We start from the raw sequence: 23,397 nt of genomic DNA on the forward strand, positions 1-23,397 counted from the left end.
TGTTCATGAGGCCTACTTGACCAAACTGGAGTCATTCCAAATATTGTCAAACACTCTGGTCATGGAAGATTTCAATAATCCCACCATCTACTGGGAAACCTACTCTAATCCTAACTCGATAGCACAAAAGTTCCTTGACTTTGTTAACTCAAATCCCCTGATACAAGTTGCTCAAAGCACAACAAGAGGAACAAATGTACTAGATCTGGTCCTCACTAACATAACAAACAGATGCACCACCACAACTGTCAGACCCTCATTAGTTAAGTCTTACCACAAATTAGTCACCTTCGAACTGGTGCTATTTCCAGAATTCACAAAGGGAAAAGTCAGACTAAAAGACTTCACCAAAGCAAACTATACCCTCCTAGGGGAAGGTATAAATGCATTCCAGGCCCCACCCCCAGCTGGAAGTGGTTACTACACCAAAGCTCACATTAAAGCCCTGTACAATCACTTGCATAAGTGCATAGATCAGCTGTCCCAGAGCGAATCAAAGCCAGGGCCCCAAGTAAAAAAAAAAAGGCACTCTGGTGGACATCCAGCATAAACAAACTTTACAACAAATGCAAAAAGAAAACTAAGGCAAGGCCCCTATAATGGAAAAAGGGGTCTATATTAGATCATCAAAACAGATGAATTTCGAATGATCTAATATCAAACCCAACAGTGAAACTGCACAAAACTGAATTATTTCCTAGGAAAAGAATTTGGTTGGCCATTGTTGTGGCTTTGCTGTTTTCAGTGATGCGGTGGAAAGTTACGGGTTGGGTTAAGGTAAGTGTGTGATTTTGCAGATGTTCAGATTAGGGCGCGGGTTGGGTGAGTTAAAATTAGGGCGCGGGTCAGGTAAGTGTGCGATTGTGACAGAATTTGGGGTTAGGGGCAGGTTAAGTGAGTTAGGGTTAGGGAGCGGGTGAGGTGAGTATGCGATAGTGATGGACCTTAGGGTTAGGGTCTGGGTTAAGGTAAGTGGATAGATAGTAGTGTATGTGCAGTGTAGTGTAGGGTTAGATGTAGCTTTTAAGTGTATGTGTGTGGATTGCTGCTTTTTCATGTGCTTGTGGTGTATGTGTGTGTTTCTCGGAACAGCAATTTTTTTCCCTGGGAAAAAAATTCGCTATTTTGAGGTTTCGATATTATTAAGGTTTGGGTTTTGCAGTTCGACGTTACGGCATTCGATAATGAGCCTTTTCGTTGCTCTGATATAGACCCTGGAAAAAGCGCCCTTCTCAGCCTCAACAGGCAAATAAGATAACATGTCAGCCAAGGATAATCATAAGGCCTTTGACAGCTATGTACATAACCTAAAAGGTAGGACCCAAGCATGTACTGAGCTAGTATCAGACACAGTAATCTCGCAGAGGTAGCAAACCTGCAAGTGGAGAGATTTGGTGAAAATTTCACTCTCTTATCCCCTCTAAACTTAAAGCAATCCTTACCCCCAACTTCTACCCATACCATACATATCCGAGGAGCAGGCCATTAAAGCCTTGTCTAAGGCAAAAAATACAGCCTCTATTGGACCAGATGGCATCCCAGGCTGTCTTCTAAACAAACTAAAACATGAACTAGCATCACCATTAAGTACCATATTCAATCTCAGACTAACCACAGGCTTTGTCCTGTGGAATGGAGAACAGCAACAGTTATTCCCCTCCACAAAGGCAACTTAGCAACAGGCCCAAGGAATTAAAGACCCATAAGCCTCATCTGTAAATTCATTGAACACATCATCATGGACCTCATAAATAAAGATATAGGCAACCTCCAGACTCTGGATCTGTCCCAATTCAACTTCATCAAATGCAGATCCTGCCTGTTAAACCTGGTGGATTTCTTCAAAATTGTAACCAGGGCCATTGATGAGGGCAAATCTGTGCACACAGCATACCTTAACTTGGCAAAGCCTTTGACACAATCCCACACTCAGGCATTACCGATAAACTTAGCAAACTGAATGTAAACCCCTTTGTTGTAAGATGGGTTGCCAGTTGGCTCACAAACCAGTTACACACTATCAAAGTGGGTGACTCCAGATCAACCAGCAGACCTGTCACCAGCTGAGTGCCACAAGGGTCAGTGTTGGGCCCCCTACTGTTTGGTATATATTTCTCAGAATTTCAGGCCAAAACTAAGGGGCTGTGGCTCACCACGTTTGCGGATGACTGCAAACTGGGTGCAATTATTGAATGCCCAAATGATGTCAGCATACTTCAGGAGGGTCTTACACAGACCAACAACTAGTGTCTTAGTCACAGTCTCAAACTGAATGTAAATTAATGCATAATTCCCTTCAGTAAAAACAATGTCCCTTCACATCATCAAATTAACAACAATATCCTATGTACCTACAAAGTGGTAAGAGATCTTGGATGACAAGTAGACTGCGATCGTAACTTTGTCAACCATGTGTCTACTGTAGTAAGGAAGGCTTTCTACATAGCACACTTGATTAGCAAAGGCATTGCCTCTAGAGCAAAGGAGGTTATAACCCCTCTATACTCGTCACTAATCAAGTCCAGAATTGAGTATAACACCCCTTTCGGCATGTACCATACAATGCACCTGCAGCAATTTGAGAGACCTCAGAGGTTTCTAACTAAGAATATCAAGGGATTCCAGCACATGCCTTACACAGACTGACTAAAGTCACTGTCACTATACCCAGTATCATATAGACTTTTTAATGGAGACTTATGCCTGACTACCAGAACATCTCTGACCCAAACCTAATGAATTTGCTGCACATCCGTAAATCAAACAGGACTAGAGCTACCCATTCCAGGGACCTAAATATGGCCTACGACTTGAATAGGATCGGCTGGAGGGACAGATTTGTCTCTCAGTAACTGCCTCATCTTTGGAATATGCTGCCAATTCATGTGAAGCAGCAGCAAACTAGATCTGAGATAACTCTAGGTGCATCATGGGATAGGGACTTGGCCTTGAGCTGTCTGAAGACTTTGAGCTTTGTAGTAGGCTGACTCAGAGCTGAGGATCGGCTATGAACCCATCTGTAAGAATGAACGGCAAGATTGAACAACTTCACATCAAAAGTTTAGTGCTGCTTATGCCAAGTCCACTTGTGTTGTTAATAGCACAACAGGTAGTGTGTTTGCTTTTTATGCAGAAGGCTGTGGGTTCTACTCCCACAGTAGGTAAATACATTGCTGATACTGTGCTGTGTTGTAAAGGGGGTGGATGCTGCAGTCCTTTTTAGCAAAGATACCTAGTAACTATGAACCTGTTATCAGGTTGCCATCCATTTCCTATTGCAATATTACTAGATTATCATTTTTTAATGCAACATAGGCAATTTATTCCTCAAAAGCAACAGGCACTTTATTTGTAGATGAAACAATGAAATATAAAGTTGTTTGCTAGTAGCAACCTCTTCATTAGTCACAGATTTCTTTAATGTGGAATTATTTAGATGACTTTTACTTCTTCAGAGATTGTGCATATTTGCTGATACTGGTGAACTGTAGAAGTTTGAGTAGGCTTTTATGATGGAAATGTTCTGAACTGGGCAGTTTTGTCATTATTGTTGCATGCATTTTGTTTCATTGTTTACTGGAAAAATGTTCAAAAGAATACATTTAAAACACCCTCTAGCAACTGTACTGTATTACACAAGGAATATAATTTAATACAGTCAGGAAGATATATCAAAGAGCACGTGCATCTTTCATGTGCAAGGGACCTATAATTTGAAAACAGCCCAAAGTTAATCTTTATCTGCCACTGGCAAAATGTATTTTCTTTGAATGTGGGTTTCAGTGCTGTTTCAATGAATGTGAGTTTCAAGGGCAGAGAAGTGTTAATGCTAAGTCTATTTTCATTGTGAGACTGCATTGCTTTGTTTAGCAGATATCTATTGGTGTTTGTGCTGTAAAATGAAAAATAAAACTTTCAAATTATATCCAAATCAACGCAGAAGTAAAGCAGTATGCACATTACAGTGTTTATGGCAAATGTGGTGAAATAACCAAGGAATGGGACATTGGAATGGCTACAGGGCGTAGGCTCCATATGACCATGATTTCGTGAGGGGGGAAGGGCAGCAAACTCAAAGACAGCTCCAGCTGAACTATACCTCTCAACTGACCAGATTTTTGCAGAATGAATAGATTTTTGCTTCTTATTTTTGGTTTGTTTCTCATAAAATTTGTGGTTTTCTGGCAAATCATTTAGGATCTAAGTCACTAAATAATGACAGACATTGAGTTTCAGACGTCATAACCTTCATAAAAATGCATGCTAAAGCAAGACCTGTTATTCTACCAACTGTCTTAAGTTTATACAAGAGCAATTTTTAGTACTGTTCGTATATTCCCCCAATATATTTGGCCTTGTACAGATTTCCTACATTAAGAGGTTGAGAGGTATGTGCAAATAAATCGCTTTATAGAGTTAGGAATATCTAAACCTCTCAACTGTCCCCAATTTTGGCTCAAAAAGTTGCTCTCCCCCTAATAATCCCACCGCAAAATTGTAGTTTTGGAAGAAAACATGGAGGGTTTACAATTATAAATAACTGTAATGAATAGAGTTATAGATTACTTTTATTTCAGAAATGCATGTAGATTCTCTTATTTTGTCAGCTGCTCAAGTTAACAGTATTAATATTAAAAAGGTGTCCCTTCTTTGACAGGTTCCCAGCTGCATTGTGTGGCAATTTTATATTTTTGCATCACATTTTTGGTCTGTGTTTCATAAAATTGTGGTTTTCTGGCAAATTAGTGGTAAATCATTAAAGATTGAAGTTAGAAAATAATGGCAGACATTTGAGTTTCAGATTTCATACCCTTCAGGAAATTCATACTAATGCAAGACCTACTACTATTCTATTATCTTTCTAAGTTTATAAGAGCAATATTTAAAAATTATCCTTATCTTTGGGCCTGTGTTCCACTTCTGTGTACGGCTTTGTCCAGATTTCTTGCTCTGAGGTTGAGAGGTATGAGTGTCACAGCCAGCACCGTCAGCCAGAGACATTTCAAATTGTGACATACTTGTTGCACCCCACTCCCCATGGCCTCTGGATGTGTCCAAGCAAGGCAAGGAGCAGTTATGCAGTGTAAGTGTGCAGAGTATTCCCCCATCCAAGGTAGATACAAGTACAACAGTGACTTTTTATCTGTCCTTGATTTTGCAGAATGTTCTGGTTTTCTGTCATATTTTTATACTGTTGATTTATGCATCTAATTATTCAGAAAATGCATGCTGCCGTAGTGTCCTGTTGCTCTGCATTTAAGTAGCAATGCTTTAATGACCATCAGGTAAGCTTAGAGATTTTAAGATGCAAGTAAGCTTTAATAAGCATACTGTTAAAGAATTACCAACATTGAAAGCCTTTCTGTTTTTGCCATGCAGAGAATATTTACATAACTAGATAACATATAAGCCTTACGTATTGAAATGCATATGACAGTATTTGTAATAAAGGAGAGGATTACAGTATTTTCAGAAGAGCTTTACATTTGTTGGAGACTTGCAGTCCTCTTTGCAGGCTTTACCCGTAAACTAATCAGAATGCTAATCTATCATGTGTGGTCCATAACTTACGCAGTAATCCTTTAAGCAATTTATCTTGAGCTTGTTTCTTGCTTGCTGTTCATTTTTTACTTTGATCATGTTTTCCCCGTGAAACAAGTAGATAGTTGTTGTTGTCAGGCAGCAGTTCTTTTTTGGATAAGAAACATTTTTACAATTGGGGGTATCACAGAGATTGCTACCTTCAGCATGTTACTTGGTAATTTTATAAAGCTGAATATAAATTATAATTAGAACTGTTTGAGCTGAGTGCTGCTTGTTTTTATACTTGATTTTGACTGGTATTCCAGTAATGTATTTAAAAGTAATTTATTTTTCATGCCTCACAACCTTTGTGTTTCCATATAAATCATGTAGCCAATGCATTGAAATATTTATTTCTTCTACACTTCATTTTGTCTTGATTCCCACCCATTCAGCTGTCTCCTGCAACCCATCATAAATCAAATCTCCAGGCCCCTAAAAATGATGGATTTCAGATGAGGCAAATATTTGTCCCATCGTGCAGAGTTTAAACTCATCACAAGACCATTAGTCTCTGTATGGTAGGGGGTGTTTTTTAGGTGTTTCACCTCGCAGTGCTTCCACAGACAAGCCAGCAGGTCTGACATGAAATTGGCACCTCTGTCAGTCAGTATTGCTCTTGGGAAACCTACCCTGCTGAATATCTCTAGCAAAGCAATTGCCATCTGCTCTGCCTCAAAGGAGGACAGAGCCACTGCCTCTGGGTATCTAGTAGCATAATCTACTACTACCAAGATATACTTCTTCCCTGTGGAACTTGGAGTACTCAGAGGTCCCACAATATCTGTAGCTACCCTCTGAAATGGCTCCTCAATCACAGGCAAAGGCATCAAAGGAGCTTTGACCATGTCTCTTGCCTTGCCTACTTTTTGGCCCTGCTCACAGGTCCTGCAGTACCCTGTTACATCCCTTGCAATTCCAGGCCAATAAAAGTTCTGCATAATAAGTCTCTCAGTACACTTTATGCCCATATGACTTGCAAAAGGAATGTCCTGTGCTATGGCTAGAAGTGCCAGATGGTAGACACTAGGCACTGCCAACTGCTGTATTACCTCACCCTCTAGCCCTCCCTCAGAGGTCTACTCTCTACACAGCAACTCTTTGTTCCAGTATACAGTTTCTGCCTTTCCCTGACAATCAGGTGCCTCCTTAGCTACCTACCTCAAGCCTTGTAATGTAGGGTCTGAGAGCTGAGCCTATCTCAGCTCAATGTTTATGACTCTTCCCAGCTCCCTTTCCACAGGTATTCTGGTATTCTATCACAGCAGTGCCTCACCATCAGCCTGGGCACTACCACTCACCTCTGTACTTGCAATCACTTTGTCCAAGAAAACATCAGTACCTACTACTGTGCTCACCTTCAGGATCACTGCTACATGGTAGCCCCCTCCCTGAAATAGCCACAAAACTACCCCTGGCTGGGTCTCCCCAGGCTACCAGACCCATATGCCTGTCTCCAAGCCTGAGTGCATCTAAATGCATGCACACAAGGTACTGAATTATCAGACTCAATCCCTATCAGGACATCTGCAGGGATATCCTTAAACACACCTACTTGCTTGCTTCCTTTTCCACCCTCCCAGTCAAGGTGAATCCTGGCCAAAGGCATTTGGAATGAGGTCCCTCCTAAAGCTCTAACTGCAGTGGACTGCCAAATCAAGTACTGCTCCTCTTTGAAAACTGCAAGCTTCACAATGGTTATGTCAAAGGTTGTATCTCTCTTAGTAGTGGCTTGTTTTCCATCCACTAAGATACGATATAACCTCTTGTGACAGATTAGTACCCCTGTTGTCTCCAAACAATTTACCACTGAATACTGTTATTCCCACTTGCTGGATCCCCCACCATTTGTTCCCCACCTTGCCTCCATGGACATCTATATGATACGTTGCCCCACTAGTTACATTTAAAACTTTTAATCCTTGATCCTGGCCATGTACCTAAACTAGTGGCTTTCTCTGTTACTGGTGGACTCAGTTGAGATGGTTTAGGCTCCCCACCATGTGTTCTCTTATATCCATGTACAGCACTGGTATCCCCTTCCTGTGCAGTGATGTCCCGTTTGCAAAATAGAGATCTCCTTTCTTCCCCAACTCAACTACAAAGTTACATTTGTGGTCTGCCAACCAGATTCTCTTGACCTCAGGCAAAGTGCTAAGGGCCTATTCCCTCACCAAAAGGTCTACCAGCCCTTCAAAAGTGGTGATTTGACACCTACTGACCCACCTATGAAAATAAGTGCTTAACTCAGCACACAGACTTTCATATGCCTTCCGCCTATGCTCACAAAACTTTTTTCTGTAAGCTTCGGGTGCTAACTTAAAACATTCCAATAAACATTTTTTAACTGTATCATAGTTTAAGTAATCAGTATCAGACAATTTACAAACAGCAGTTACAGCTTCACCATGGAGTAAAGTGGTTAGAAACCATAACCAGACCCCTTGGTCAACATTATATTGTTTGCATACTCTTTGAAATATATGAATACAATTATCAAGAGTATCATTGTCTGTAAATTGTGGAAGAAATTTACTGACCTTTGTTGCTTCTGGGGTTCAGTTATACCCTTCCCCATTACCTCCATGACCTTGGGGAAGAGTCAGCATCTCCCTCTCATGTTGACACTGCTTCTCATTTTCTTCAGCCTCCAAATGCCACAGTCTGATATTTTCTTCAGCCTCCAAATACCTCAGTCTCTCATTTTCTTCAGCCTCCAAACACTGCAGTCTGTCTCTGCTGATTCTAATTCCAAATGTTTGGCCTCTGGTTGAAGTTTCTGAGCCTGTAAATTCCCATCACCAAACTGGTTATCCTACTGGATGCTGGATGCTGGTCTGAGCTGCAACTAAGGCTGATCTCATTTCTTCTTTAGTCAGGTTGGCATGTACCAGTCCTTTGTCTTCACACACCTCAGTCAACTGGTTCTTTGTCAGCTTGCCATAATCTTCATATCTTTTCCTGCTTTTCCTGACTAAACTAAACTAACAAAAAAATAAATAAAAACTGTTTTGATATGAAAGTCTGAATGTTTACCATGTGGATGCTGACTGCTTACAGGATACAGAAGTTCAATATTCCACCACTGCCACCAATATGTGATGTCCCCAACACTGGGCCAGTAATCAAGGAGTCTGAATCCTCACCACTGACACTGAAGATGCACATTCACTTGGAATACAAAAGGATACACTCAGTATTTCCAGATGCAGACATCTCTACATCAAGCACAATTTCCCCATAAGAGCACCCAGGGAACACAGTCAGCCCAGGGTCTGTAATTCTCTATATCTTTCTCTCTCTAGGTCTCCAATAAGGCTGTCCACTGGCACAGCTCTGTTCAGATCCCTCTCTGTCAAACCAGTGTTTCATGTCCCTGCACTCTGTAGCTGACACATACACACTTTGAGATTTAATTTTCATACACATACATACCCGAGAAAGGTTAGCACAGATTACCCACATACCAACTTTGCCCAGACTATAAGGTAGTTTCACTGCCACCAGTCAGTTACTATAAGGCTGTTAAAAGGGTATCCAATTATACTGAGCAAAGTAAATATTAATACAAATGGTAATGTTGACCAAACGGCAAGACTTTCAGGAGTGGCCACAGTTATCACCAAATAAATATGTGCAAATACTCTAAAAAACTTAAACATTTTTTCTAAAAAGGACCAACCACAATGAAAAGTTTAAGTATATTTAACAGTAAATAATAAAAGAACAATAAAATACTAAATATATATTTACAGTAAACACCAGAGTTTCAGTCAAAGGAAATATTAAGACAGCTGGAAAGATTCACAGTTACAGAAAAATAATACTTAACTATTCTCACTATATTTTCATAACTGATCTAGAGAATTACTGTTCCTACTTACTGAATAGAGCAAGATGGGTGAGTGGTCCTTGTTATCAGATCCAAGACAGAATACAGAATACTGAGAGCAATCTCTTACTAATATCTAAATATTATTTCTGGCTTACAAAATGACATCACACAAATCTGATCATTTGACACTTGTTTCCCCACATTATCCTCATCACTAGAAGCTGCCAGGCTTTTAGTACATACTTGTCAATAATACACACACAAGAGCATCTGGAAGCCATAAAACAATATAAACCATTCCACTCTTCCTACAGGAGCTACAAACTATTCTCTAGTACAGACATTGTATCTGTGGCTCCCTTCAAAACTGTGGAATAACATATTTATGGCTTAACCCATAAAGCAATTAAATTTCAAGCATACTTTTTCAAAGTCAGGTTGAATAATCTCTTCTCTTCCAGTATATGTAGTTACATTGCATACATTTAAACAGTTACAATAATGCATGTACATTTTTTTCTGTCCTTTAGGAATCACTGTTGATACATTTTAACATAAGCAACTTTACAAATACATTTTTAAATACAAACATCTGTACAAATCAGTTTGATGCACAAATGACTTTACAAAACTCCAGCTATCTCATGCTTGCATACATTGCATATCCACTGCCCCACTTCTCCTGGCATGGCTGGCAATACATCCTATTGCCACAGTTAACATGGTCTTGCCTTTTTGGAGAAATTGTGAGTCAGTTAAAGTTCAAATAGCAACACCCATTTTACAGTTATCTGCAAACTTAGTTAACCATAGGCCAGAAGTGCTGGCCTGAAGGTCTGAGAAATATATGCCAAATAGGAGAGGTGCCAAAACTGTGCCCCGTGGTAAATCTTTGATAAATGTTTTGCTTTCAGAAGTGGCAACTGCTACTCTAACCACATGGTTCTGTCAGACAAGCACTGCAATTAAATATTGGCAGTGATGGAAAAGGGGAGTATTATAGGAGGACATACACAGATGTGGCCTCATTGTCAGTGATGATAAGTTTTAACTGAGTACAACATAGTCATTGGTATATAGTATCTAAGGTTTCTACTGGGGAATAAACACTCAGAAATGTTTCTGAGTGAAGGAAAGATTAACTAAATAATTATCTTGGAGATCTCCTGCGGACAATATAAACATCATAAAAAATGTATGTAAATTTGATCCCTGGCCTGACTTACTTTCAGAGTAGTGTGATAGAACTGAATGCTCAGAACCACCTCCTTATGCCCAGAACTGTAATCACTCACTTATGCTCAGTGAACCAGTCCAGAACAGTAGAGGAGTAACCATAGAAAGAGCCAAAGCCACTCAACATATGGCAATCAGTTCCATCAAATGATGCAGAAAACTATAACCTAATCAGAAATAAATAGGAGATTTTTTCTTATGCCAAAATAATACCACTAACAACATTAACAAGGGTCATCTATGTACTATGCAGTCTACAGGAACAGACCTTGTCAAGATCTATAACATTTTAATGTTTGTTAGAATCTGACCTGCAAATAAGCTACATTCTCTATAATTTTGACAAAAAGGGTAAGTTAGTGGTATAAAAAATGAGAAGAATTGTGGAGGAAAGACAAAGAAACCTATCTGTAACCTGGTAAAACTGAAGCCTCCTATATGAGTGTGCACTTGTAGTTAGGCAATAATGTTCCCTGGTAGTCTTTTAAATATCAGGATAGACCAACAGTTTAATCAAACAAACAACTGTATTTAGAAAAGCATGGCAAAACCCTCAAAAACAATGTTAACACTTCAAGTATCTTGAAACAGCTAACCATAGCTTAAGGCAGTGCATTATAGGATATACGCAGTCTTAAAATGAGAATACCACATAAAATTCTTAATTAAAGGTGCAATGACACTACCATACATTTACAAAATGGATACAAAGCTTAGCAGCTGTTTTTTCAATTAACATCTCATCTCCCCTAAGAGAAAAATCTCTTTTTCAAATTAAGAAGTAGGTTGTCAAATGATCAATGCACTATTCAAAAATCTAGACTGATTCAGCAACTGCACGTAAGTAATACAAAGGTACAGTGCAATTATTTATGAAATATTTGAAAATGCGTGACTAGCTAGACTTGCAAAATCATTTGATCGTCACTATGACTCTGTCACATATCTTTTAGGATTGTGCATAGAAAGCTCTCAACCATTCCTGGCCACTAAAAAAACCCACAAAAAGTAGAAACAGAAATGGAGTGAAAACATTCAGAAAGAAAACTATGAGACATACTATTATAGCAAACATTATACTTTTTATAGACAAGAGAGAACCAACAGGATTATGAATTGAAACAGTTAACACTCAGTTGCTTTGGGTGGACAGCACAAACATCTACCCTTGTCCTGAATACTTGTATGGGTTGTTTTGTTTGTTTGTTTGTTTGTTTGTTTGTTTGTTTGTTTGTTTGTTTGGAATGGGCACAAATTTATTGTAAATTGGTCTGGTTATTCTTCATTCAGCCTAATTTGATAGGTTCTCTGGAATACTGCATTGTGGATGATACTCAAAGTTTTCTATGTCTTCTAACCATGCTGTCATATTTTGTTTGTATCATGAAGGATCACAGTTTGATAGTTGTCTGCACTGTGAGACCTGATTTACTACATTCTTTCTCCTCTTTTAACTTCAAGTGAACATTTTGGCTAGATGTATTTCATACATTAGTTATCTATGTCATGAGAGCAAAACTGAACTACTTAGGGTAGTTTGTGCATTCCAATTCACAGAAGTCATCATGTATCTTTTGCCATGGACATTGGAGATAGGGGATGCTAGACTCAGTGGCTCTCATTTCTGTGATAGTTTATGCACAATGCAGAATTAACAATTGGACATCAGGTATATGACATAATGATTAATTTTTGACCTCCACCCTGACATTTTGGCTCTTTCTCAACATTTTGTGAGACTCAATGACCTTTTTCATATTTGACATAACACTTCTGCTTGCCATGCTAAAGGTACTTTGATTTGTCTAGATATAAGAGGAAGCAATCATGATCAGATAACTTTAGTCTAACTGAAGAGTAATTATGCATGAGCCATTAGCTTTTAGTCCAACTCTTTGGCCATCCATCTTACACACAGCTTGCAACTCCTGACATTTGATTAGCTTTCTCAGACTTGTTTAGTCTTTTAGTAGTTATTGGTTTAGTCATCATCCTGCTTTGCACATAAGAAGCATTGTCTTTTTTGTTATCAGATAATGATTGATCATGTATAGTATTTCCAGATAACACAACTGTGCTACAACTAGTTGTTTCCAGACACATGGATTTTCAAGCAGTAAACCTTCTTAGTATCTTTAAGTCCTTGGCATCTTAGTGGAAATTAGTCTAAGTCATATGAAATGATGAGCAGAACTAATAGTTTGTGTTCAGTCTGCAGCTGGAAAATCTTGAGCCCTAAGAGGTATATGGAGAATATTTCATAGGCCCTTTCACTTACAAGGCACATTTTCTCAAATTGTGAATATCTCTGTTCAGCTTAAAAAGTGCAATAGTTCTAAGGAGACTTGACCATCCATTTTAGAGTAAGGCTACAGAAAGGCCATTGCTACTAGCAATAGTACTCAATATTGTTGTTTTAAAAAACATCATAACATATTAGTTCTGGACCTGTTGCAAGCATTTATTTTACTCTTTTGAATGTTTGGACATTAGCATGACCCTTAAACCAATGTAAATTTTGTTAACAGGTCAGTTAAAGGACAAAGGATGGTTAACCAGTCTGATATGAACTTGGCAAAGTAGATACTCATGAGCGGGGCCTGACAACGCAATCAAACAAGATGAATTTATAGTATGGCTGTTGTTATGATCATGATTGTATCTAATCTGATTCTATCAGTCCTCATATTGTGACTAAAGTACTGTAACATATATATATATATATATATATATATATATATATATATATGTGTGTGTGTGTGTATATATACATTAAATCAGTCTGTAGCACTGTCTCACACATCTAGTCATGCATTTCTTTATCAACATCAAACACCAGTATGTCATCCATAATGACAGCACCACCATGTAGCTCATTGAGCAAACCAGCCCATTTATGTGGAAAGAATTTAGCTGTTGAGATACCAAACCATAACCATTTAAACAACAGAACCTTCCCATTATAGTAATAGAATATTATGAGCAACAATATGTAGGTATGTCAGCAAAGCTGAATGAAGTATATGAACAAATGAACAACCATTTTGGAGATACAGCTTATAATGAGAGATTGCAATGTATGTTAAGGAAGTGCAAAAAATAGAAAAAGAGCTACAAGATAGGAAGTCAAAAAAGTTTTTAGGGATTCCAATGATTATCAAAATGATGTGGCATATACATGGAAAAAAGCTAAGCGAACAGTTAGATTTACAGAAGGGTCAAACAAGGGGATGAATAGACCCAAATGGAAGCGCCCTAGATCTACCCTTAGTAAAAAAAATCCTGATAGTTCTAGTGCTTCAGCGGTATCTTCAGGTTATTCTAATATTGACACTGAGGAATCAAAAACAGCTAAACGCTATTGTGTGGATATGCTAGCAGAAAGCACAAGTCCAGCAAACAATAATACTACCAGTTTAATAAGAAATAAGAAACAAAAAAACAGATCTTCTTTAAAACATTTGATTAAGCGCTTTCATCCACTTCAATGTGGACTTCTTCAGAATAACCTTAATTGATTAATTAACCCAGTTTATACACTTTTTGGTGCCAAATTCACCCAATTTTATGTTCTTAAACATTCTTTCATTAAAAAGACATACACCATATAAAGTCAAGTTAAAAAACTTGTCAAAGACCATTATTATTCCAAAAGCAATGACTTACCAACAATTCATACTGGACTTCCTTAAACATACTGTTTAAAAAACATTATCATAATATTAATACTTTGTTCATTCATGTTACATATTGCTTCTAAATGTGCTCAAATGACTTAAAATTTGACCATCTATTTATTGCTATATATATATAAAATAAATATACACAAATGTGCAAAAATGCATGATCTACTATATGCTTAAATAAATAAATTATATAAAATATACCTAAAAAATACACATATATTAACTAATGAAATAAAATCTGACTATTGTTGCAAGTTAGGCTCTGGTATCTAAAGTGGACACTATTATAATTTAAAAAAAACATTTTTAAAAAGATTTTTTTTAAAAGATTTTTTGAAAGACAATAAAATATCCTTATTTACATGTATTTCTGTAACATTGGTTTAATTGTAATATAATCATTCAATCCTGGTGTAGTGGAAGAATCTGTCAAACTTTGCCATCTCACTTCCTTTTCTCCTAAGGTGGCTTTGGTATTTCCACCTCTACTATTCACTTTTAACTTATCCAGTATAGCAAATCTAAATTCATGACTGCCCCCATATTTACTAACATGTCTGGAGAGTGCATTAGTAGTGTCATTTTTCCATATAGCATATAAATGATCATAAATTCTTTTTTTTAATTTTCTCTCCGTCTTCCCTATATAAAAACTAGGACATGTCATGCATTTTGCAATGTACATAATATTACTAGTATTACAATTGCCATGCTGTAACACTATTTTAGTCTTATTAATATTGTCTAAGTGAATCTCTTCTCCTTCCAATATGACTTTACATTGTCCACAGCTTCCACATTTTTTGTTCCCTTTCTCTGTATATTTTCTTCATTAGTAATAATATTCCTTTCTAAAATCAATTTGATGTTAGTTCCCATTTTAAAAACAAATAAAGGTGTCACTCCTACTATTTCTTTAATTTCGCTATCTACTGTGAGAATGTTCCAATGTCTACTTAAAATACTTTTCACTTGTTTTGCCTGAGGCGTGTATTCAAGTATACATGCTCTACTATATATTCCTGTTGCATTATCATCTGTCTTAAACTGATTCAGGGACTGGTTGCCTAGAACAGGTGCATATTTTTCCCCCATTCATTTATTACATACATCTTTGTATCATTTAATAATTTTTCAGGGTAACCTCTAGCTCTAAATAACTCCTTCATGAAATCTATTTCTTCTAACATCTCCAAATATTCTGATGTCATTCTAATTGCACGTATGCATTGTCCTTTGAATATACTTTTCTTAGTTTTATATGGGCGATTACTGGAGAACTCTAAATAATTATTGGAAAAAGTTTTCTTTCTATAAATATGAGATTTAAATCCATTATTTGCACTGGATATATATATATATATATGTATCTAAATATGCTATTCCCTCAGTACTGCTATTGTAGGTGAATTTTAAATAGTTACTTGTACTGTTAAGATAGTCAATAAAAGAACTAATAATATTTTCTGGTCCATCCCATAAAATAAAGATGTCATCCAAAAATCTCGAGTAATATCTAATATATATATAAAATCACTTTTGAAACTTTTCATTTTCCCAATCCAGCATGTGCTACCCCGTTTTCTTATAATACTCTCCTTCAAGTATATATAATTATGCTCAAGAACAACAATGAACATATTTCCCATTATTATAAAAACTTTTTTTGATCCCAGTTAGAGTATTGTTGCATACTGTTACAAAAACTTTCTTTCCAACCCTTGGTTGTTTTGAAAATAAATCTAATAAATCTATTTTTATTATTATAGACTGATATCACTTTTCATAAAATCAGCTGCTATTAAAAATCCCAACAACAGAGTCCTTAGTTAAATGTGGTAATGTACTATAAAACTATAAATGTGCTTTATATATTCTATTCTTGAATGGTTTTTGAATAATTTTGAATGAAATGATGGGACAAAATGGACAAATGGGAATGTTAAAATGTGTGCCTTGTAGTTTTATATGTATATGTATTTGCCCATAGGATGTTCTCTAAATAAAAAAAAAGTAGTATCATTTGTAATACATCCATCTAATAAAAAATTCTAAAAAAAACATACTAATCGTTTATCATGAATGTTGTCTTATTGATTGGATTGATGTGTGATGTATGATTCCTATTAAATTTATTTTTTTGAATTTTTATATTTATATTGTTCCATTCTACCGTATACCACACCCTCCATTATCTGGCTATCTGCTTCTGAGCCTTTTTCCTTTTCTTTCTTTTTTAACTAACTAAATTTCTCTCTCTTTATATAAATTTTTATAATTTGTTATCTTATTTCATTGTGTAAACTATACTATATCCTTTTGCTACTATGTTTTTAAATAGCCACATTTGGATTTTTATTTATATATTTTTTATGTTTTTTCTTTTTAACATTTTTCCTTCCCCATTCTAACTGGTTTCAAGAAACATTTTATCTCAGTTGATTTTCCTCCTGAGATTTTTTTTTATTTCCTCTAGCTGTCTAATCAAATTTTCTTTCCTTTTAGGTATATACTTACCTTTCACCAAAATAATTGAAATATTCATACTTTGTTGTGTACTTGTAATTATAAATGTTTTCATCTCCTACTAATTATTTCATTTCATTTCATCTCATCTCATGTAATGTCTACTTCACATTCTTCCTATGTTTCCTATTACTTCAACCTCTATCAATTCTTCACCCTCAGTTCCATTCCCAATTGGTGGGATTCTTCTTCCTTCTCCATTTTCCTCTTCTTTCTTCCTTTTTTTCTTTCTCCTTCCCTTTCTTCCCTTTCTTGTATGTGTCATCTCCCCTCCCTTTCTCTCTTCATTCTCCTCCTAATGTCATTCCTTGTAAATGTTGTTGTACAATTGTTTAACATTTATTAATTGTTGATTGAGAAAGAAATTGATGAATATAATAATATAGATAATGAAGGATATATTGATTGACAGCTGGAAAGAACAATTTTTTAATATTTTTAAAGAAAATGAACAAAGTTACACAATCTAATAGAAAAAAAAAAAAATAAAAAGGACATTCTATAAAATAAAAACATGAAATATATTTGACAGAATATAAATAATGGACATGAAAAGAAAAAAATGGACATGAAAAAAATAAATTTGAGAAAAGAAAATTATTTTATATTAATAATTATTCTATACAGATAATACTATTATTTTAAAATTCACCTACAATAAATTCACTGAGGGAATACAATTTTACGATAATTATATATCCAGTAAATAAATTATTTAGATATTCAGAGTATTCAAAATAAAATATTGAAATAAAATATTTAAAGTCTCCAGTAATCACCCATATAAACTAATTATTTAAGGTCTCCAGAGATCAGGGGAATAGGAAATAGGCCCAGGAAGATCAAAGGGTGGGTCTGCTTGACAAGGGCACAGGAAAATAATTTTTGCCGGGTGCCTAGGCTTGTGGGTACATTTTGGCTAGGCTTGTATAGGCCCTAGGGGCAATAGCCTAGTACCTACCTCTAGAACCTAGAAGAATAGGAGAGATGTTAAGAATATTAGAGCTCATGGAATTATTTAATGAATGAGGTTACCCTGAAAAATTATTAAATGAAACAAAGATGTATGTAATAAATGAATGGGGAAAATATGCACCTGTTCTAGGCAACCAGTCCTGAATGGGCAACAAGAAGAATAACAATGCAACACCAGATGATGTAGAGTCAGGAATACTTAGTAACACATGTATATTAAAACAAGAAAAATATAAACTCTCAACACAGATAAAAAATCACAGAAACAATAGAAATTTAGACAAAATTATTTTTACAAATTGATTTTGTTTTTAAATGGGAACTAAAATCAAATAGGAAAAAGAGAAAAAATGGGAATTAAAAAAGAAAAAAAATTATTGGAAGGAGAAGAAAATAGAAAGGATGAAATATTAATAAGACTAAAACAGTGTTACAGCATGGCAATTGTAATACTAGTAATATTATATACATTGCAAAATGCATGACATGTCCTAGTTTTTATTTAGGGAAGACGGAGAGAAAATTTAAAAAAAGAATTTATGATCATTTATATGCTATAAGGAAAAATGACACTACTAATGCACTCTCCAGACATGTTAGTAAATATGGGGGCAGTCATGAATTTAGATTTGCCATACTGGATAAGTTAAAAGTGAATAGTAGAGGTGGAAATACCAAAGCCATCTTAGGAGAAAAGGAAGTGAGATGGCAAATTTTGACAGATGCTTCCACTACACCAGGATTGAATGATTATAGTACAATTAAACCAATGTTACAGAAATACATGTAAATAAGGATATTTTTATTGTCATTCAAAAAATCTTTTTAAAAAAATCTTTTTATTTATTTATTTTTTAATTATAATAGTGTCCACTTTAGATACCAGAGCCTATCTTGCAACAATAGTCAGTTTTTATTTCATTAGTTACTATATGTGTATTTATTAGGTATATTTTATATAATTTATGTATTTAAGCATATAGTAGCTTATGCATTTTTGCACATTTGTGTATATTTATTTTATATACATAGCAATAAATAGATGGTCAAACTTTAAGTCATTTGAGTACATTTAGAAGCAATATGTAACATGAATGAACAAAGTATTAATATTATGATAATGTTTTTTAAACAGTATGTTTAAGGAAGTTCAGTACGAATTGTTGGTAAGTCATTACTTTAGGAAAATAATGGTCTTTGACAAGTTTTTTAACTTGACTTTATATGCTGTATGTCTTTTTAATGAAAGAATGTTTAAGAACATAAAATTGGGCGAATTTGGCACCAAAAGTGCATAAATTGGGTTAATTAATCAATTAAGGTTATTCTGAAGAAGTCCACATTGAAGTGGATGAAAGTGCTTAATCAAATGTTTTAAAGAAGATCTGTTTTTTTTTTATTCTTATTTCTTATTAAACTGGTAGTATTATTGTTTGCTAGACTTGTGCTTTCTGCTAGCGTATCCACACAATAGCGTTAAGCTGTTTTTTGATTCCTGGTTGTTTCCACGCTATTTTGGGATTAATATTGACACTGAGACTGAAGGGGGTGAGAGTCAAACACTGGTTTCCCCGATATCCAAGAGACCTTGGGGCCCTTTAGGAGAGGCGGGCGGAAGCACTGTCGTCGAATTAATGGAAGACATGTTTCAGAAAATATTGACTTAATAACAGACAGGGTTAATGCTCCTGATTTTATCCAACAAACAGAAAACCAATTGGTTGTAAATTTAACAAACTATGAGTTGTCAGACTTGGAATTAAAAGTACTTAATAAAGGATTGGGATTTGTTCCAGCTACTTATGTGTCTTTTTTAAAGCAGTGAATGATTTGAAAAATTTCACTCATAAGTTAAATTTGAAGTATTACTTTGCACATAGACTACAGGTACAAGATTCAATAGATCGGTTTAAATTTAAAAAATCTGATTTTCAGCCTCCATATTATAGGGCAGTGAAGATATCCGAACAGCAAGTGATGCAAGATTTGCAACTTAATCAGTATGAATTATTTAGAAGTTATTCCAATAATATGACAAAGGATGAGAAGGAAGCATTGAGCCAACTGGCAGCAAATGACAGTTTGATCATTACTAAAGCAGATAAGGGGGATCTATAGTTATCTGGGGTAAGGAACAATATTTACAAGAAGTTTATAGACATTTAACATATGTAATATCATACTGTCAGCTCCCTCTAGTTCCTACCATGGTATTTAAACAACAGATTGATGCCTTTTTGAACAAGCTAGGGAGGCTGGTATTATATCTCTGGAGATAGAACAGCAATTAACAGTGGAAGATCCTCAATCACAATATTTCTATTTGGTACCAAAGATACACAAGTCTGCAGCTATGCCACCAGGATGACCCATAGTAGCAGGGCGTGGTTCAGTTATTGAACCACTGTCAGTATATCTAGAAGCAAAATTAAAACCCTTGTTGACATATTTGTCAGCTAGAATTAAGGACACTAACCAATTTTTATTGTTAATGGATGACTTGTTAATCCCTACAAATGCTTATATGGGCACATTAGATGTCCAGGCATTATATATAAGAATCCCACATTGGGGAGGGATTGAGGCAGTTAAATATTGGTTTGAAGTCTCGAACTACTATGGATCGACAGAGCAAGAATTTCTATTGACATTATTAGGCATGGTTTTAGAACACAATGCCTTTAGATATGGGAAAAATTGATATTTGCAGATCAAGGGTACAGTGATGGGTGAACATTTGCACCCATCTATGCCAATTTATTTATGGGGTATCTGGAAGTAGAGGATATTTATCAACAACATGAGTTCAAGGAAGAACTAGGGGTGTGGCATAGATACTTGGATGATTGCTGGGCAGTACGGCAAGCTTCACAGGAGAGATGGCAAATGTTTGTGGAATATCTTAATAATGACAAATATGGTATTTGGTTTAGTGGTAAAATTGACAGTAAAAATGTTGAGTTTTTGGATGTACAGGTTACCAAAGTCATGGATGGTACCATGATCACTGATTTATATTGGAAGCCATTTACTAAAAATTCCCTGCTATGGGCGGGTAGCTGCCATCCAGGTCATATAGCCAAGAACATCCCAAAGGCTCAATTTAAGAGGTTAAAACATATTTGTAGTAGAATAAAGGATTTCCAGGTACAGGCTGAAAAATTAAAGTCTAGATTTTTTACCAGAGGGTATAGGACTAACTTGGTAAATTCAGCTTTACAGTCAGTTAACTCAATGCCTAGGACACAGTTGCTACAGTTGAGGGAACATTAAACTAGTGAATCTTCAGACAAATTAAGATTTATTACCAAATTTGGAAATAATACATTCAAAATTAAGAAAATAATAGCCAAACATTGGCATATTTTAAAGGCAGATGGTTTCTTGACTTCCCTATTAAATAACCAGAGTACTTTTGGTTATAAAAGAGGAAAAACTATAGGGGAGAGTTTATCCAAGTTTAAAAAAGCAAAAGCCCAACAGAGGGGAAAACTGAGAGTTGATTGGTGGGAAGTACTTTTTGTGGACATTGTATACATTGCAAAGTAATCTCAAAAACTAAATCGTCACTTCAGTCAATACGACCAAAGTATATGACATTAGACATCTTATAACATGTATGAGTGAGTGGATGATATATATGGCTATATGCCAGTGTGGTTCCTTTTATGTAGGACAAACATCTTTAAGTTTGAAATAGTGTATAGCACTACATATTAGTGATATTAACTGCAAAAGGGTACGCAGTGTATTATATAAACATACACTGGTTCACCCAAAGGCACATTTCATATACTTAGGGATTGACAAAGTAGCAGGAATAGATTTAACAATAGCTCATAGACACAAGATTCTGACAAACAAAGAAAGAATGTGGATTATAAACCTAGGAGCATTATTTAAACCTGGTTTAAATGAACACTGGTAAATGGATAGGAATATTTGCCATTTTTGACATCTAGTAATTTGAATTATAGATGTGAACAGACGTTTTCATATTTATATTCATAAATAAGCTCTTTCGGGGGAATAATGGTGTGAATTAAAGGGCTGACCAATATATGTATAATTTATGATTATATGCTTATAACATGTATAGTGTTAAATATACATTTTGTGATATCAGTCAGTAATGCTTTATAACAATATTGCTTTAAGAGCAACACATATAAAAAAGGAGCTTTCTCTTTCCGGAAGTACACACTGATGACGCCATGAGGCGAAACCTTGGTTTGTTGAGCGCAGCAGTACATGTCTGCCAGATTAAAGGATGGAAGGCTATTTTTCAGAGTGTTGTGGTCTTTTAATTTAGCCTATTTGGGCTTTAAAGTACAGTGCTGGAGAACAGAGTTGGTTTATCGATCCGAGCACTTTCTACATCGTACACAGGATTTTGGATTATGGGCATATATATATATATATATATATATACACACACACACACACACACACACACACACACACACACACACACACACACACACACACACACACACACACACACATATATAACTGGGATACAGATAATATATGGTGAAGATACAAAGAATCAAAAGGTTCAGGTGACAAATCAGTCAAAGAAAGATACCTCTGAGTGGACAGCAAATGAGAAGAAGCTTGCAATTTGTCTTGCATGCCACTACAAAACAGTTGGTAAGGTATTCCCACTACTTACCTGGCTCGTATGAACTGCAGATCTAAATCAGATATCTATGTCTAATTTTGCATTAAAACATTTAAGATATTTATGGGGTATTACTTTCAATAATAGTTTATTAAAAGAGTTTTATACATTGATTGCCAGTTATCTCTCTCATTCTGTGTTTTCACTCTTCCAGATCTCCTTTTATACTAGTTCCTTTCTCTGGTCTACCTACATTATAGGCCTTCTACCTCAGAAAATGTTGCATATGTTTGAGCTGACCTGCATTCATGTACTGTGCTTGCTGTTCTTAATGGTCAGTTAACTGATTGTTTCTGCAGGGTTTTTGTCTTTTGTGTTAGTCATCTCTCTTGCACAGTGCTGCATCCAGCTTTGCCATCTACCATAAATACTGCCCTCCATGCACATGAATTTCTTTTGTTTCAAACACCATGCCTCAATCTAACACATTTAGCCAATCACTCAACCTAATACTAATCACTATTGTCCTATCTACATCTTTCCCTTCTTACAACTTCCACACCACACACTCTGTAAATGTTAAGGCATCATCAACCTAAACCCTTTACAAGTCATATATTCTCACTAAACAAAATGTAACATTAGCACAGTTTGTACATCAGCCCAAACCTTAGCTACTTCTACTAACAGGTTCATAGGTTCATAGGAGATTACTAGCCTAACGTCTCAAGAGCCCTTACAAACCTAGCCAGTTTTACTCAGATTTTATCCAATTTTCACATGAATAGGAAGCTGATTCCTAAAGGGGGGGGGTCTTTGGGACACATATCTGTCTCTTCAGCATAATCTATTCATGTCAGAGATCAGGTTTAGATCTTTAAAGTGGGTAACCCTCATGCAGTTAGTTTTATGAATATGCAACATTTCTATCA

The sequence above is a fragment of the Protopterus annectens genome, chromosome 5.part0, assembly GCF_019279795.1.
Source record: "Protopterus annectens isolate FY-2018-M chromosome 5.part0, PAN1.0, whole genome shotgun sequence".
In the NCBI taxonomy this organism is placed as follows: Eukaryota; Metazoa; Chordata; order Ceratodontiformes; family Protopteridae; genus Protopterus; species Protopterus annectens.